The following is a 15,644-nucleotide window of genomic DNA, read 5'->3' as shown; positions in this document are numbered from 1 at the left end:
GTTTCCAAAACTGTGTCGTTCCCCCCCCCCCCCCCCCCCTCCAAATAAACTCTTAAGGTCTCTCACATGGAATAAGTCATCATCTTTCATTCTCGTTACATTGTGAGCCAAAAACACTAAGACAGTTTAGGAGGACCAGGCATATGGTATCCTCACAAATTTACTAGAGGCAAGATGTACTCAACCTGTCTATCATCAATGATCTCTGAAAATTCAGTAGCAAAAATTCTCTAATGTGTATAATAAGCAATAGCAGGGAAGTCTGATTTTTATGTAAAATGTAACAAGAGGTCATAAGCCTCAACACTGAAAAAGGCAAACAGAAAACTATCTGCTGGCAAATATTACAAAAGATTGAAGTTTGGTCCACATAAACATTCACAAGTCTATTCTAGTCTTCCATCATTTGCAGGGACTATTCACCTTTGCTGGTTGCAAGTTTATTGCTGTTTTATCATGAGGATTAACATACTCATGCATCTAGCCCTAAAATTTATGAATAATAGCAGAAAGCTTATTTGCAAGTGACAACAGGCATTTTGAGCTAAGGCTGAGGCTTTTTGGACTTCCTCAGCAAGCAACAAGGGAAATCTTGTATTTCAACAGTTAAAGCTCTGGATGTTCTTGGCTGTAGAATGTGAAGGGTGCACAGTGATTAATCAGATTTATACATAAGACAGCAATGCCTGCCTGGAAACCAGCTCATGGGTGAAGTGAAGGATTGTGATAGAGTACTTTGTGGTGTACAGCACTGGGGTCACAGGTACAGTAATTCCAATGTTATTCTTTGTGCAGAAATTCAGGAAATAGATTATTGCTAGCGTGTAGATCAAAGTCCATGTGAAATTACATCCGAACAAATAAAAGGGCAGCATGATTCTATGTTTCATCCTTTAGGGGTTTTATCTCATTATATGAACTTCTCATAACCTATCAGGGACAGTATCAGTCCTGTCCAGGTTTCAAGACCTGCTCTGTTACTCCTCTTGTAAAGGAGAAGAGTAAAAAATACGGTGTTTGGTCTTCATATTGCAATTCTCATATGAACATCCCCAATAATTTTATGGTAAGAGTTTTAGTGTGTCACTTGAGATATCATATACTGTTTGCTCTTTAGTCAAATATTCTGCCTTTACTGGTAAAAGGATACCCTGATGTTGGTTTATTGATCTTCCTCGTATTTGGTTAGGTGGTGAACCTATGTACTTTGTGGTTGAACATCTGGGACAGTGTTTACGATGAGAAAGCCATAAATTTTACTTTTTATTAGCTGCCCCTGGTTACAAACAGATTCTCATCTGAAGATCTAGCCTACCTAGGTCAGACACACATAAATATTTTGGCAAGATTTTCTGTCTCACATTACTCCCAGTTTTCAATCCTGTCCTCTCCCCTCCAAATATTTGAGCCATTCCAAACTTCCATCCTCTTTTATTGTATGGTCCCCACTGAGCTTCACTGTAATTTGCTCACATGATTGCATGGATTTCTTCTTCTTCACTGAAAAGGTGGTCAAGCATTGGAACAGGCTGCCCAGGATGGAACAGGCTGCCCAGGAAGGGGGTTCATTCACCATCCCTCAGGTGTTTAAAAAATGCATAGATGCAGTGCTTAGGGACATGGTTTAGTGATGGACTTGGCAGTGCTGGTTTAATGGTTGGACTTGATGGTTCTCAAAGGTCTTTTCCAACCTAAATGATTCTATGATTCTGTGACTTTCTCGCGCCATTTTTTTTGTGCTATCTGGAACAGAACTTACTACATATGGTACTGTGTTACCACAAACTCCTGAATTCAACACCAAAGAATGCATTTTGGTTTCTTGATGTAGAATGCAAATTTGGCATCACAAATACTGATCAGTCAGTCAGGCCTAGTTTGCTGCCAGCCCTGAAGAGTGTGGTGTAATACCAAGCAATTCTTCCATTGAGTTAGAAAATACAATAGACTTTTTATGGAAACACAAACCAACGTTTATCATGGTTTGGACCGACATGGGTAAGAACTCTAAATTCTTAAACCAATGAAATTACAAAAGAGGTCAGTATCTTACACTAAGGACTGCTTTACTGGTGGCCCACACTGCTTGCTTGCTTTCAAGATAGTAATTTTTCTTCAGCCAACAGCTCCCATATTTCTCATAGCCATTCTCGTGACATTAATCTACCCTAACAGGAGCAAACCCAAATACCTTTACTCCCTAAGAGGTATTGGACCAATATGTCCCGTCTGGTCTTTTTCTTAGCACAGAATTCCTAAGGCAGTATTATGCTAAAACTGATTTTAGGATGGAGGTATAATTCTTTCTAAGTACATATCAGTACCAAAAATGTGCCCTCCTTCTTCCATTATCTTACTGTATATGTTGTGATAACGTTGCTTTCAAATTTTAAATGTCTATATCATATTTTTAAAATGTGGTTTTTACCTAGTCTAAGTAGTAGACAGTGTTCTGAAAATGTATTGGAGATCCGTAATTTACTTCATACCTGGCTGAGATTACCAGATGGTTCAAAGTGAAAGTGAAAAATATGAATAGAGAAATCTAATGTTTCCATTAGTGTTTCTAGTAAAGCTATGTAACACAAAGTGTACAATCAGAAAAGATCTCTTATGTCAAAAGTACTACATTAGTAGTCCCATGTGCATTAATTCAGAGAAGAAGAATGTCTGAAATGTATTGTATCACTGCAATCCAGCCTGAGAATTGTTTCATTAATGAAAAAAGAATCACAATTTTCTTGACTCTGTAATCCACTGAGGGTAATACTGGAAGTGTAAGTTGCACACCCCAGCAAAAAGTCCATTTTGTTGTCATGGCCAGGTGAAAAACAAAGATTGAAAAGCTATGTGGAAAACTGGAGTCCAAGTTCTGATCTGTTGTGGCTAGGTATTGGAGCCATTGACTGTACTCCAGGACTTACTAGTTTACATTCACTGAGGAGCTGAGGCTATGCAGGTCTCTAGAAAATGTTTTCAGACAGTGTGACACAGAGAAGCTATGAAAATTTTGACAGACACAATGACCTCATTTAAGAGGTGGTGTCTCTCTGTGTGTTACTGTCATGGTTTAACCCCAGCTGGCACCTAAGCCCTACACAGCTGTTTGCTCACTCCCCCTGACAGCAGGGTGGGGGAGAGGATTGGAAGAGTGAAAGTGAGAAAGTTGAGATAAAGACAGCTTAATGGGAGAGAAAAGGAAGAAAATAATGATAATGATAACAACAACAATAATAATAATATGTAGATCAAGTGATGACCAATGCAATTGCTCACCAACCTGCCAGCCACTTCCCAAGCAGAGGCCCCTGGCCAGCTTTCCTCCCACTTTATATATGGAGCATGACACTATACATTATGGAACATCCCTCTGGCCAGTTCGGGTCAGCGGTCCTGGTAGTGTCCTCTCCCAGCTTCTTGTGTCCCCAGCCTACTCACTGGCAGGGCATGAGAAGCTGAAAAGTCCTTGACTGAGTGTAAATACTACTTCACAACAACTGAAAACGTCAATGTGTTATCAACATTGTTTTCATACTAAATACAAAACACAGCACTATAACAGCCACTAGGAAGAAAATTAATTCTATCCCAGCTGAAACCAGGACAGTTACAGAGGCCCATTGGGGAAGAGGCTTGCTTTTGGGTTTAAGTCGGTAGGGTTAGTAGAAGAGCATTGTTCCTCCTCTTTGGGTTTCATTTCTCTCTCTCCAGTGCAGCTTAAGTCCTTTGACGTTCTGGTGCATGTTATGCAATAGCTGCATACCGCCAGCTGTTGGTATGGCTGTGTGGGCATTTCTGACATGCATGAGGGCACAGACAAGAGGGCAGTTTAGACAGCTGAAGTACATCAACTGGTTTCCTGTGAATTGACTTTTTCCTTGAGCTTTTTTGCAGTTTATTGCTTTTCTGGTTTTATTCAATTGTTCTGAATTACACTTTAAGTGTTCTTTTACGGAATTCGGTTTTGTTATGGTTTTGCATCTGCTATTCAAAATAAATTAGTGGATGCTTCACAAGAGAAACACTGTAACTTTGTTCTTTTGGCGCTAACTAGATTTAGATAGTATGTGCCATACAGTAATGTAGAGCTTCCAACCATCTGAGAAATGCTTACCTGTCAGAGCTTTTGTGAATGCATTGGCTTTTGCCAAGTTGCATCCACTAACACCAGGATTGAATTTGTCCTATACTGATCTTTATGAATTTGGAAGCTTCCAGCCAAACAGTTGGATATGATACTTGGAACCAAATTTGGAACAGTTATGGGCATGATTGGGTTAGAGTTAATAATTTTGCATCTCTGAATTGTAATATTACCTAGGGCCTGTAGAGAAAATGCAGGTAATTCAGAGTTCAAAATTTTTGTTGAAACTGAAGCTTGAAATATTTCTCTACCTATGTTATAGGACTCAATATTTAGAATATCATGGCATGTGTTCCCAAGCATGGTTAACCTCTCTTGTTGGTGCACATTCTCCATGGGGCAGTGAGCTGACATTCTGACAGATTAGAAATGATTCATTCTTGTTTGGCTGTGTCTTTGAGGGCACTGTTAGAAAAAAAGAGCTTGTTACTTTAACGTTTTGAAGTCTTTTGGAAGTTTCACAGTGAACTTGCCTTGCCCCAGAATTGTTTTGGTCATGTGTGGCTAAGAGGTCAGCATTAGAATAAAATATTAGAACAAATTTGATATCAGTATCCTTAATGGAGCAGGCCCCAAATCAGGCACAACATGTGCACAAGTTGATGACTGTAGTAGTTAATAGTACTTCCTATAATCATTCTTAAAATACTAGTGGATGACTTGCATCACAACATTATGGGCCCGTATCATTTACGTGTTGACAATTTTTTTATTAATTTGATCTCAGGAGCAGCCTGATTATCAGACATCAAGGTTGCAGCATGTAAGATGTCTTCAAAAATGACTCTTGCTGGAGACTCTGGGCTGCAGTGAAACAGTTCTGCTAGTTAGAGCCATCTTTCAGGATCTGAAGAAGAGTCCACCTGCTGCTGCAATAGCATGATTTTTGCCTTTCATGTATACAGCATTCTTAGTGACAGTCTAAGTGCTTGATATTTTCTTCTCAAAAATCAAAATCTGTAGAGTGTTTTCTCTGGAGAAGAATGTCTAGAGGTGTGGTAACGGTTACAGGTGTTACTTGAGTACAGAAACTTGAGGATTTTGATAGATTTGATATTATTAGATTTGAGGATATTGCAACTTGCTTTCTGTTGTTTTGAACATCATCACCTGAAGAAGAATTTATGATTGCCACATGTTGTCCAAATGCTGCTTTTAATATTTTTTTTTCAGTTTCTTTTTGCATAAACTAATTAAGTGACACATCTTTGGTCTGTTAGTCTAACGTACACCTTTGTACAGGTACAAATCCAACCCTAGGGAGTATGGTCATTATTGTATGCCCCTTTGGTCTAGTTTAGGTATGACAAACTAGAAGAGCACAGTCCAGAAGAAGAGGACACATCGCCTTCCTCTTTGGTCTGTCAGGATATTCCTTCTGGTGTTTTCTGCTCTGGAGCATGGACACAGATTATATCCTCCATCTGTTCATAGTGATTACTAGATGGTACAGTGCTAGCTCTGGCTGATTGTCTAAGTCTTACATGCATTTTATAGGATATGCTCTATAAATCCCAAACACAGCAGCAATCACTATGAATTTTCTTTCCTTTCCCCCATATTCCCATTGATATCAAGAGCCTATGTGGTACATGTGGAACTTGTTTTCCCATTTCCCAGCAACTGGAAATACTGCCAGTACAGCTTGAAAGACTAACAAAAATAAACAGATTTTGAGTCAGGCTATCTGAGTTTCAATTTGATTTTAGTCCATATAAGATGAGAACAGTGTTCAGTGATTCAGTACAGCTACTGTGATATAAAAAGATGTGAGATCAGAAATCACTGTTCATTCAACTAATCATGATATGTGTACATAGACAATATTTTAAAATTATTTCTTCTTCTTCCCTGTAAAACACTTTAATAACAAACTTCTATGAAGTGACGTTTGTACATTATGAATTACATCCAACAATTTCCACAGGTAGACGCTTAGCTGTTTCTTTTCTGCTGCTTGGAGATTTGGAGTGTATTAACTTTATGAACTTCATGGGAAAATTATTGCTTTTTAGAGGGATTATTCAATTACCCACTTTAGGCAAAATGCAATAAATCTTATGTTACGCTAAAGCCAAGCATTAATCAGCAGACCCCGCGAGCATGACAGCTTTGTTCTTCTGAATGTCCATCAGGCTTAAGACAATATTCCTTGTCTTAATTTCATTGCTTAGAGGTACAGGTGATCAATTCTTATTATTCTGCAGCATTTTTTACTTATTAACCTCTGCCTTCATCTTCTGAATATGCTGTAACCCCTAGTTGTCCTTGTGCATTTTGATTTTAGTTTAAATTCTGTTCCCCTTTTAAGTGAGTTCTGTATAAACATGCAGACAGAGGCAAAATAATTGCCTATTTTCCCCTTAACTCTTATTTAGTAGAAATGTTGTCCTCTGTTTGAATACACGGTTTTCACTAGTAGCAAAAATTTATGAAACTCAACTTTGCTACTTTTCAGTAAGCATGAAAATAGGTTAAAAGGTTCGATTTTCTAAGCTTTTACTTAGAAACATTTTCAACTTAGTTGTTAATCACAAAATACAGTTCCTTATCATTTATGGTTTTCATGTTAATGCATGGAGAGTTTATTCAGTTAGAAGGGAGAATGAAATCTTTAGAAAGGCAAGAATAAGAAAGCAGTTTTCTAAACTAAGCCTTTGTGTGAGTTTTTTTTCCACATTCATATTTTAATGGATTCTGCACAGCTAAGAACATTCCTGGCAGTTACACTGAAATGGCTTGTTCCTCCTCACTGTCTGTGTGGTGAAGAATTGCTTGCAAAGTCAGTGCAAGCAACTTTTTGTTTATTTATACTGGTTATCTTACGGACTGGAAAGATCCTTTTACATTATATCATTGCACTCTGATGAATATCAACAGTAATGAGAAGCTAAGAAAATATTTTTGAAAGGTGTAAGTTAAATCCTTCTTGGTGATGAGAAAATAAAAATATTCACACTGCAAGAAGAAATTAGGGCATATTTCCTTGATTAATATATCTTTTCTTGGTCTTGTAGTCCAGGCACTTTTATTCACTTTTCAGTAGATGGTGCCAGAGTCAAAGTAACCTCTCCACTCTCTGAAAGGCTATTTTTATGTTTGCCAGTGGTGTTAAAATGTATTTTGAAAATAATATAAAAATGATGTTAGTGGATATAGGTACCCAAGATAGCGGTTTTGTGTCAGAAAGCTCTTCTTGTGAATTTCAAGATACTTGTTTTCATCTTTAAACTCTTGATAGAAGCTAAGCTTAGAAAGCAAAGACCTAGTATGTCGCAATTTAGGAATAAGTTGATACTGAGTCTGCTTTATTTGATAACTCCAGATGCACGGGAGAGCAGTGCTGCTGGAAACAGAAGGAAATAAAAATTATAAAAAATCAAACTGATTACAAAACAAAACATCACACACAAATCACTCCCAAAGCCTCCTTAGCTGTGAACATTTCTCAGTATTCTTGTGGCAGCTAATAATATTTATTATTTCTAACATTCTCATCCATCTTTCTCCTTGTTTGTTGAAACATCTTTCTGCCTTGGAAGAGGAAAGACAGATTAGCAGCTCTGTTTATTGAGGTAAAGATTGAAAGTTCCCTGATTAGTTAAAAAAGTTGAGGTTTTTGTATTTGATGTTCCCATTTTACTCAACAACACAATAGCTATTAAACTTGCAAAAAAATGGAATATTTTATTTCCTGAATCACAAAAATATGTGAGATTTGGAATGATGCTTTTTAAAAACAGTATGTGAGGGTTAAAAAGAAGAGGAAAGGTAAAAGTTTCAGAGAACAGGAGATTTGAGGACAACATAACACTCTTTAGCAGCTTAAGGTAAGAACTGCGAACAATGAATAGCATTAGTCAAAGTCATGACCCCTAAGTATTGCTGTGGATTTCCAAAACAAATTCTTCAACTAATCTGGTCATCTTTTAATTTAAGGGAAAAAAAGCCAAAACAACAACAGTATTTTATTTTTTTTTGGTCAGGAATTCCACAATGTAAGGTGTAGGAAAGATTTAAACATGGCATTTCTATCTAAGTTTGTCCCCCAGACTTTACAACAGATGCTGGTCCCTGTGGGTTCTGGAGCTGCCCAGACCTGTCTCGGGGCAGAATTTTTAAACTCCCCTGCTAGCTTGCTTCTGGCTTTGCTTGGCTTTTGGGACATCTGGGGTCCTTCGGATGAGGCCTCCTGGTGAGAGCCCCTGAAATGACATCCTTAACGCTGGAGCCAGGCCCAGTTCCTCCAGGAGAAATAAATATCCACCTGTGATAAATTTCATTTTCAGGGAAAATTAGTAATCTCTCAGAGATATCCTCTGGCATGGTTTCTAACCAGCTCTCATTGTAAACATTCCTAGTCTTACTATTCTGAACATTCTGCTCTTCATCCATGTGTTCTCCTTGCTCCTGGTCTAATTTTGAAATTTCTTTTGATATTTATTTTCTTCTGTCCCTAGACAACATACAGCTCAGTGTTCTAGCTCACTCTGTGTTAGTGAAGATTTCAACCAGAATGCAAGTCTGCATGCAGCAGTTCAGATACAACAGGTCTCCTTCAGCTTGTCTTGCTGCCATCAACATCTGGATGATGATGATCATGCATTTGCTTTGGTAAAAGCAAGTTTCAAATTGTTTGATTCTGTTTGATAGCTGCATTAAGACAAAAGGATTTTTAAAACTATAAAACCAACTGAGGGAAGATCAAATAGCTACCTAGGCTTTTTTTCTACATGAGAAGGTCAGTACTTCTTTTGCAGAGGAGTGTAAACATTTTTGGCACTCATTTGCCTGCCAGGCTCTTCTCAGAGGGAGAGAATACAGTGTGCTGGCTGGGTCAACAACATTGCTTCAGCATGTTGGCTTTCTACTGTGCTTGTGATTACAGATTGCTTAGTTGTATGACCTTGGTTTGTATCTGTAAGGCTGAAAACTTCTGTTTTCCAATATTTGGGCTAGTTAATGTAGTGCAGGACAACCAGATGAAGACCTTCAAACTTGCTACATCTTCAATCTTATTCGTGCATCCTGGCAGCACAGCTGTGCTACCAAGTATTCTTTCAGTGTAGTAGCCACAAGTCCAGTGATGTTTGCTCTGCAGTATCTCATCTGTCATCTCTGTGGTAAATATAATTTCAGAGTCTCCAAAATGTTGCCATTCTGGTGCTATGTCTGCCTTCAGGATGGTACAAAGAGATTTATGGATTGGTGGCCATGGTCTGATTTTTATCTAGAACAGATTACATTCTTTTGTTACCCACTTTGAAATACAGTTAGGTGACTGGTCTAGTTTATTATACATTGTGACTGAAATTTCAGTTGGGGAATTGACTAACAAAATGTGTGACTCAGGTGGTATTCTGAGAGCAGTCAACTGTGTCAACCCATTTCAGCGTAACTTGGGTTGCCTAGAAGATCTTAGCACATACTAACCTGAATGTGGTCCAGATACAGCCACAATGGTGTGTTGTGTATATCTGACTCCCACTAAAAGGATTATTCAGGTAGCCAGTCAGGAGCTTCCTCGTGACTTCACAGCTGTTTGATCAAGTGAATTGAAGCTGTATGTGTTAGTGCATATCGTCCTGAATGTCCAAGTAAGGATTTAGAAAGGTGTATGCAACTACTGAAGTTTTTTGGTAGTATTCTAGTGAGACTCTAACACACTAGCTGCCTAGAAAAAGTTAATACTTTTAAAAGTTTGGCCACAGTTACATAAGGTGTCTCTAGTTGCTGACAGGTAGAATCAGCTTTGTCCAATAAAACGCTATTTTTTTTTGTTATTTTATGGTTTTGACTGATAACAGCAGCACGTTTTTAAACCTTCCTGCAGTTCATTGGAGTGTGAAAATTAGAGTATCCTGTAATAATAATAATGATAATGACCTTTTATGTACACCTTCCTACCCTTAAGTAACTCCATACTTTGCAAACAGACATAGTAACATTGGGAGGAAAGTGATCAATCCAAGACTGTTCATCAGCTAAGCAGTAGTTCCTGGACCAGTACTGCCTCTCCCAAATGTGCTTGAGTTGCCCACAAGACAATTTAGAGTCACTGCTCTAGCCATAACTGGGCAGATTTATAAAAGTTTGTAAATGGACTATCCATATGATAATGGGTATGAACTGTTCAGACCATTTCCACGTCTGAAGGAATCTGGATACAGCACTCTGTGTGATTTCTTCATGTCTCTGCATTCAGACTGTTCTTCCATCCTTTGCTGTACGTTTGGAGGGAAGGAAGAACAATCCCGCCAGCATGCATGTAAAGCATTGCACAAAGTAGTACCAGGATAATTAAAAAAATTGTGCAAATATTTATTTACTGGCAGGCTCCAGAGTCAATGACAGTCCAATTTATACAGAAAGGAAATCCCTCCACACTTACACTGTAGGCTGCAATAATGAAGTAATATGGCTACTCACGCACACTGAGTTCAGTGACGGATTAGCATAGTTGGCTCCTGAGAGCCCAGAAAAGCCTCTAACTAGAAAGGACCACCCAGCTCACTGGCTGCAGTCTCTCCAATCACAGGCAAACACTCAGGAGCTGAAATACTTGTAGCATCCTCAAACAAAGTTTAAACTAGAAAGGTCAACAGCTAAACTTGTACCTTGGAGGCCTAGAAGGAAACAGAGCAGCACAGATGATTGTGTACATTTCATCTTGTGCTGTGGCATGTGACTGGATATTTTCTTCAAGGTTTTGTGGATACACTTGGTTGGACTAGATAGAAGTGACTGAAGAGCCATAATCACCTAAAACCCCTTTAGTCTCCAAGGCTTGGAACCTTTGTGGCTGCAATACTCTAATGGAAAATATTTGAGGACTGGTTAAATTTGTGGCTATTGTAAGTGAAGATAAAAGAAATATTTAATAATATGTTCCCTCTGTTGTCCAGCACATTGCTGCCTGCATGAAAGCATGTGAAGTCCTCTCTGTAGACAGTGGAGGTAACTCAGTGCAATGGGATGGGAAGGAGGGTGTCGCTGGTTATAATTCAATTGTCACAGAATGCCTGAGGTTATTCTAGCAGACAGTGTGTACAGCTTCAAGATCTGAAAGGGCTTTTGGTGATGTGAAACATGCAGTTGCTAAATGCTGGATTTGATTTGTTTGTTGGAAGCTCAGAATAAAGAGGATAACTTTAAAAGGGGTGTTAATTCCTTAGCCAGGGATAGTTGCCATCTCACCAGAGGCACATGTGTGTAGGATTAGCTCCTCTCCTAGGCTCTTGAAGCTGATCTGTAATATAAAAGAAAAATTTTGAAACAAGCAGGATCTGTGCTGACCTCCCATATGAGGGGTAGGACTGGCTAGTGACCATGTGGGTGGTAGAGTGGAAGTTTCCATGAAGTATGGGTGGGAGCTTCTCTAATAATTTATATTCATACTGGTTCCAGTTAGAGAAAGTTGGCTTGCTGGCAAGGTCGGTGCCCGATGCATGACTTCTTCCCACTTGTTTATGTAACCTTGTTCTGGGTACCTAAAAATAACAGCCCTTCTTAATACAGTGTGACTTCAAGCAGAACTGATATGAAGCAAACTGGGATGAAATCTTACTGTCAGTGTCACTGTCGTGTTCATTCACTTAGCAGCTGTAGCTGGGTTAGGAGATACAAAATCAATACTTCAGGCAGTCAGAAATGGCCATGCAGCAGACGCTCATCAGGGCATGTACACAGCTCAGTGGAATAGTGATTTATCTAGGAGCCAATGAGAATAGATTGGCAGCACAAACAGATGAAAAGACGTAGTTTCATGAGTGTACATTGCTACTTTGAAACTCAACATCCTTTAGCGATCATGCAATCTTGCTGGTGGAACACTGTTTTGAAAGGGGCAATCTATAGATATTCAATGTGGGCTCAATTTTCCCCATATCACGATAAAGTTATAGATGAAGTGCTTCCATTTGTTATTATCCATGGTGCAAATGAAAAAAATCTATCTTTAAGGGATAAGTATCCTTACATAAGATTTTTTAAAAAATAATGGGGTTTTTTTCCTTCAGCTGATTGGGGCTTTCATCTCCAGTATACATATGGGCATGGTCAAACTTATTCTGACTAACTTTGAACCTATTTGAATATACAAGTGTGAAATTGTGACCACACGTGTTATATTAACACTTTGCGTAGGAGACTCGTGTATGCGAGAGAGAAATCAGATGCATATATGAGGTGAAAATGGAACCAGTTGAAAAAGATTGGAAAGAAACGAGGGAGGCAAAATAACAAAATAATATTCTGTGTCTATGTAGCAAAATACGTAATACAAGTTTAGTTCTCTAGACCATCTTTTAGTCCAGTATTTGTGAATACGTCACAAAATAGCTCAAAAATATCTATTTTTAAAAAAATAATTACTGTTTTAGTAGAAATACTGCAGTGAAGGCTTTTAATGTAGAGGCAGAAAAATGATGGTAAACTTGAGCTAGACTGAGAAACTTATTAAATGAGACCAGAACTGTGCAAAGGTCACAAGATTTTTCCATTTTTGTTGCAGTAGAAGTGAAAACCATCTATGTAAACCAAGAAAAAGTCAAATGAATGTCACTAAATTTTGAAGAATAGATTCTGTCTTTCTATCTCTTTTCATCCATCTATTTAAACATACGTGGATTTCATGCAGAAGTGATAGATGTAGGGGGAAATTTTTCAATTATCAGATGACCTCTTCTTTAGGTTGTAGGATACTTTCATGCTTTTTAATTTTGAAAGTCATGTCTGCCTGGTGTTTTTTTACAATTACTAAACTCAGTGCCTCTGAGAAAGCCCCTACATACTCTTATAAACCCACATTTCCCATGATTTTTGCAAGATGGATTTTGCTGGTTCTGGGACTGTACACATTTTGAAATGCATATACAGTAATCTACTGAAGTCAATTGCTCTTTCCTTTCTGCTTCTAAACAGTTCTTTGAAGATCAGCCTTGAGCCTGGTTTAAGCTAAATTTTCATTACAGCATTGCTGAATACAGGGTTTGAGTGTTCCCCTACAACCTAGTTGCAGTCGTGTTTTGAAAGCTGCCATGGAAAAAGCTTTTGGGAGCCCTGAAAACCACTGTTGCTTCATAAGATATCAGATGCTCTGTACAATTATTGAGAAAGGAGGAAAATCAGTATCTACAGATAGGAAAAAATAAGACTACAAAAATTAGTGTTTTGTGTCTAATTTCCTGTGCATAAGGAAAAGTCATTGGGAAACATGCAAACAAATGGCTTATTTATTTATTTTTTAATTTCTGAAGGTGAAGCAATCTCATGATTGTTTTTTTCGCAAGGCTGTTAAGTAGCCATCTGATTAATGATAAGTTGATCAGTACTTGCTCACAGGGAATGCAAATACCTTGAAAATCAGTCCTGAAATCTGCTTTATGCTTAGCAGAGTGAAATGAAGACTCATTTTGAAAGATGGTGGTCATTTTAGGCTATCTTGTGAAGTCTAAAGCCACTATAGCACTGAAAAGCACTGAAGATGTCCATAGTTGCCAAAAGCATTTCAGTAGTGAGGCAGACGTAGCTGTGCCCCTAGCAGAGGGGTGGACGTTCCTAAGAAGCACGCATTTGCCCTTTTACGTGTATTTATTGAGAGGGGAAATATCCAGCAGCCATCAGGCATAGACAAGGATGGCCCTTGGTCATCTCACTTGCTTAGGGCATAGTTCTAAGTCTTAAACAAGTCTGAGGTAGCCTTCTGCAGACACTACAGCAATCAAACCAAATTGTATTTTTTGCATACATTTTGTCTGAAAAATCCTGGCATTTTTAAGCTTTCCAAATCAGGAATTTTAAGGAAAAGGGAGAACATGCAGAAAAAGGGCTTCCAGGCAGAAGACAGGGATATGAATAAAAATGTCTTTCAATTTTTCCTTGTCTGAGAAATCTAGCATGAGGTGAGGGCAGTGACTGTGATAATAACGGCAAACGATAAATGAAAGAAGGGACACTTCAACATGATCTAGGTAACAGGAAAATTTTAAATGGACAATTTGACATGATGGTCTCTATGGAATTATTTTTCATTAAACAATCAAAGCTTGTGATAATGCAAATGAAATCCATTTTTAGCTGCAGGAAATTCTGAGAATTTCAGAGGAATAAAAAATATGAGAATAATAATATCATGATGGTAATTCACAGTAATTATAGAAAAGCATAATTGCACAACACAAGCACTAATCAAAGCTCGGAAGAGTACTTTGGCAATCATTAGGATTTCAGAGCTATTAGCATTTACCTTTGTCATTGGGCACCACACAACAAGCATTATTAATTTCATGTCAATCTAGAGCATAATTTCCCTGATCAAATATCAGTTTGTAATAACTAACCACAAAGATTAGCTTATCTGACATTGATTTTTATGAAGTATTTTAGAAAGAAGGCTTTACTGATGATTGCTTTGGAAGTAGCAATGTTGTCCTTGAACTTAGGTTATTTCTCAGGGCTTGTGGGCTATCCTATATGTGTACAAACTCCATCAATTTATTTGCATCTGCTGGCTTAAAAATGCTTCAGAACATTGTCCATGCTTTCCCTCTTGATATCTTATAATTTTCTGAGCTTCATACATCTGTGTGTAATAAAGTATTATTGAACTATGCACATATTTATGTACATATGTAAGTCATCATTTGTGCTCACTGTAACTTCTAATCTGATGTACAGCTGGTGCTAAATTATTCTATGTATGGTATTTGTGTAATTTGTTCATTTTCTGCCCACCACCCCACTGACCAACTATGCTTTTGTTGACCAAACTTGCCTTGACTGCCTAGCATGAGGAAAGGGACATTTTACAGTTGATAACATACAGGGGTGGAGGTGAGGGGAACATTGAGCAAATCAAAACTGAATTTAAGAAAGAAGAACATGGAGCTGGAAAACTCACAATGTGCTCATGGAGAAGGGATCATCAATTATTAGGAGAGGAGTCAGTTTTCAAGAAAACCAAAGAGATAAATAAAAGCACAATTTAACAGCTGAAGCCAAGAACAAGTAGTTTGAAACTGTGGTTTGGAGAAAGGATATCCTGTAGTGAATAAAATCATGAACAACATGGTTTTTTTGCAGGTGAAGAATTGAAATTGTGAAATTTACTAAAGCACAAACAACTAAAGCATACTTATGCTATTATTATATATATGTATTTGGGATACGCATCATGTTATCTTATATTCAGTAGAAGAAAAGCTATACTTTGTACAATAAAATAAATAAGCAAAACCAGGTCCCTAAACACAAACTGTAAGTCTTAGGGCCTTCTTGGTTCTTTTTATAACTCTCTTTATCCATTAATTATTTTTTTAAAATTAAATCTGTTCTCATACTGACATTTAAAGACTTTAAAAAATTCAATACCATATGTATAGCTTTTAAGGGAAGGGTTGTCTATAGAAGACATTGGCTGGTAAGTAAAAAAAATATTTCAATTCCTTGCTCAATAGAGCAAGATACAACTTATGAACATGCAGGTGAGGTCATTTCCCAG

The sequence above is a fragment of the Falco cherrug genome, chromosome 1 (assembly GCF_023634085.1).
Source record: "Falco cherrug isolate bFalChe1 chromosome 1, bFalChe1.pri, whole genome shotgun sequence".
Classification (NCBI taxonomy): Eukaryota; Metazoa; Chordata; class Aves; order Falconiformes; family Falconidae; genus Falco; species Falco cherrug.
This window is presented reverse-complemented; position numbering follows the sequence as displayed.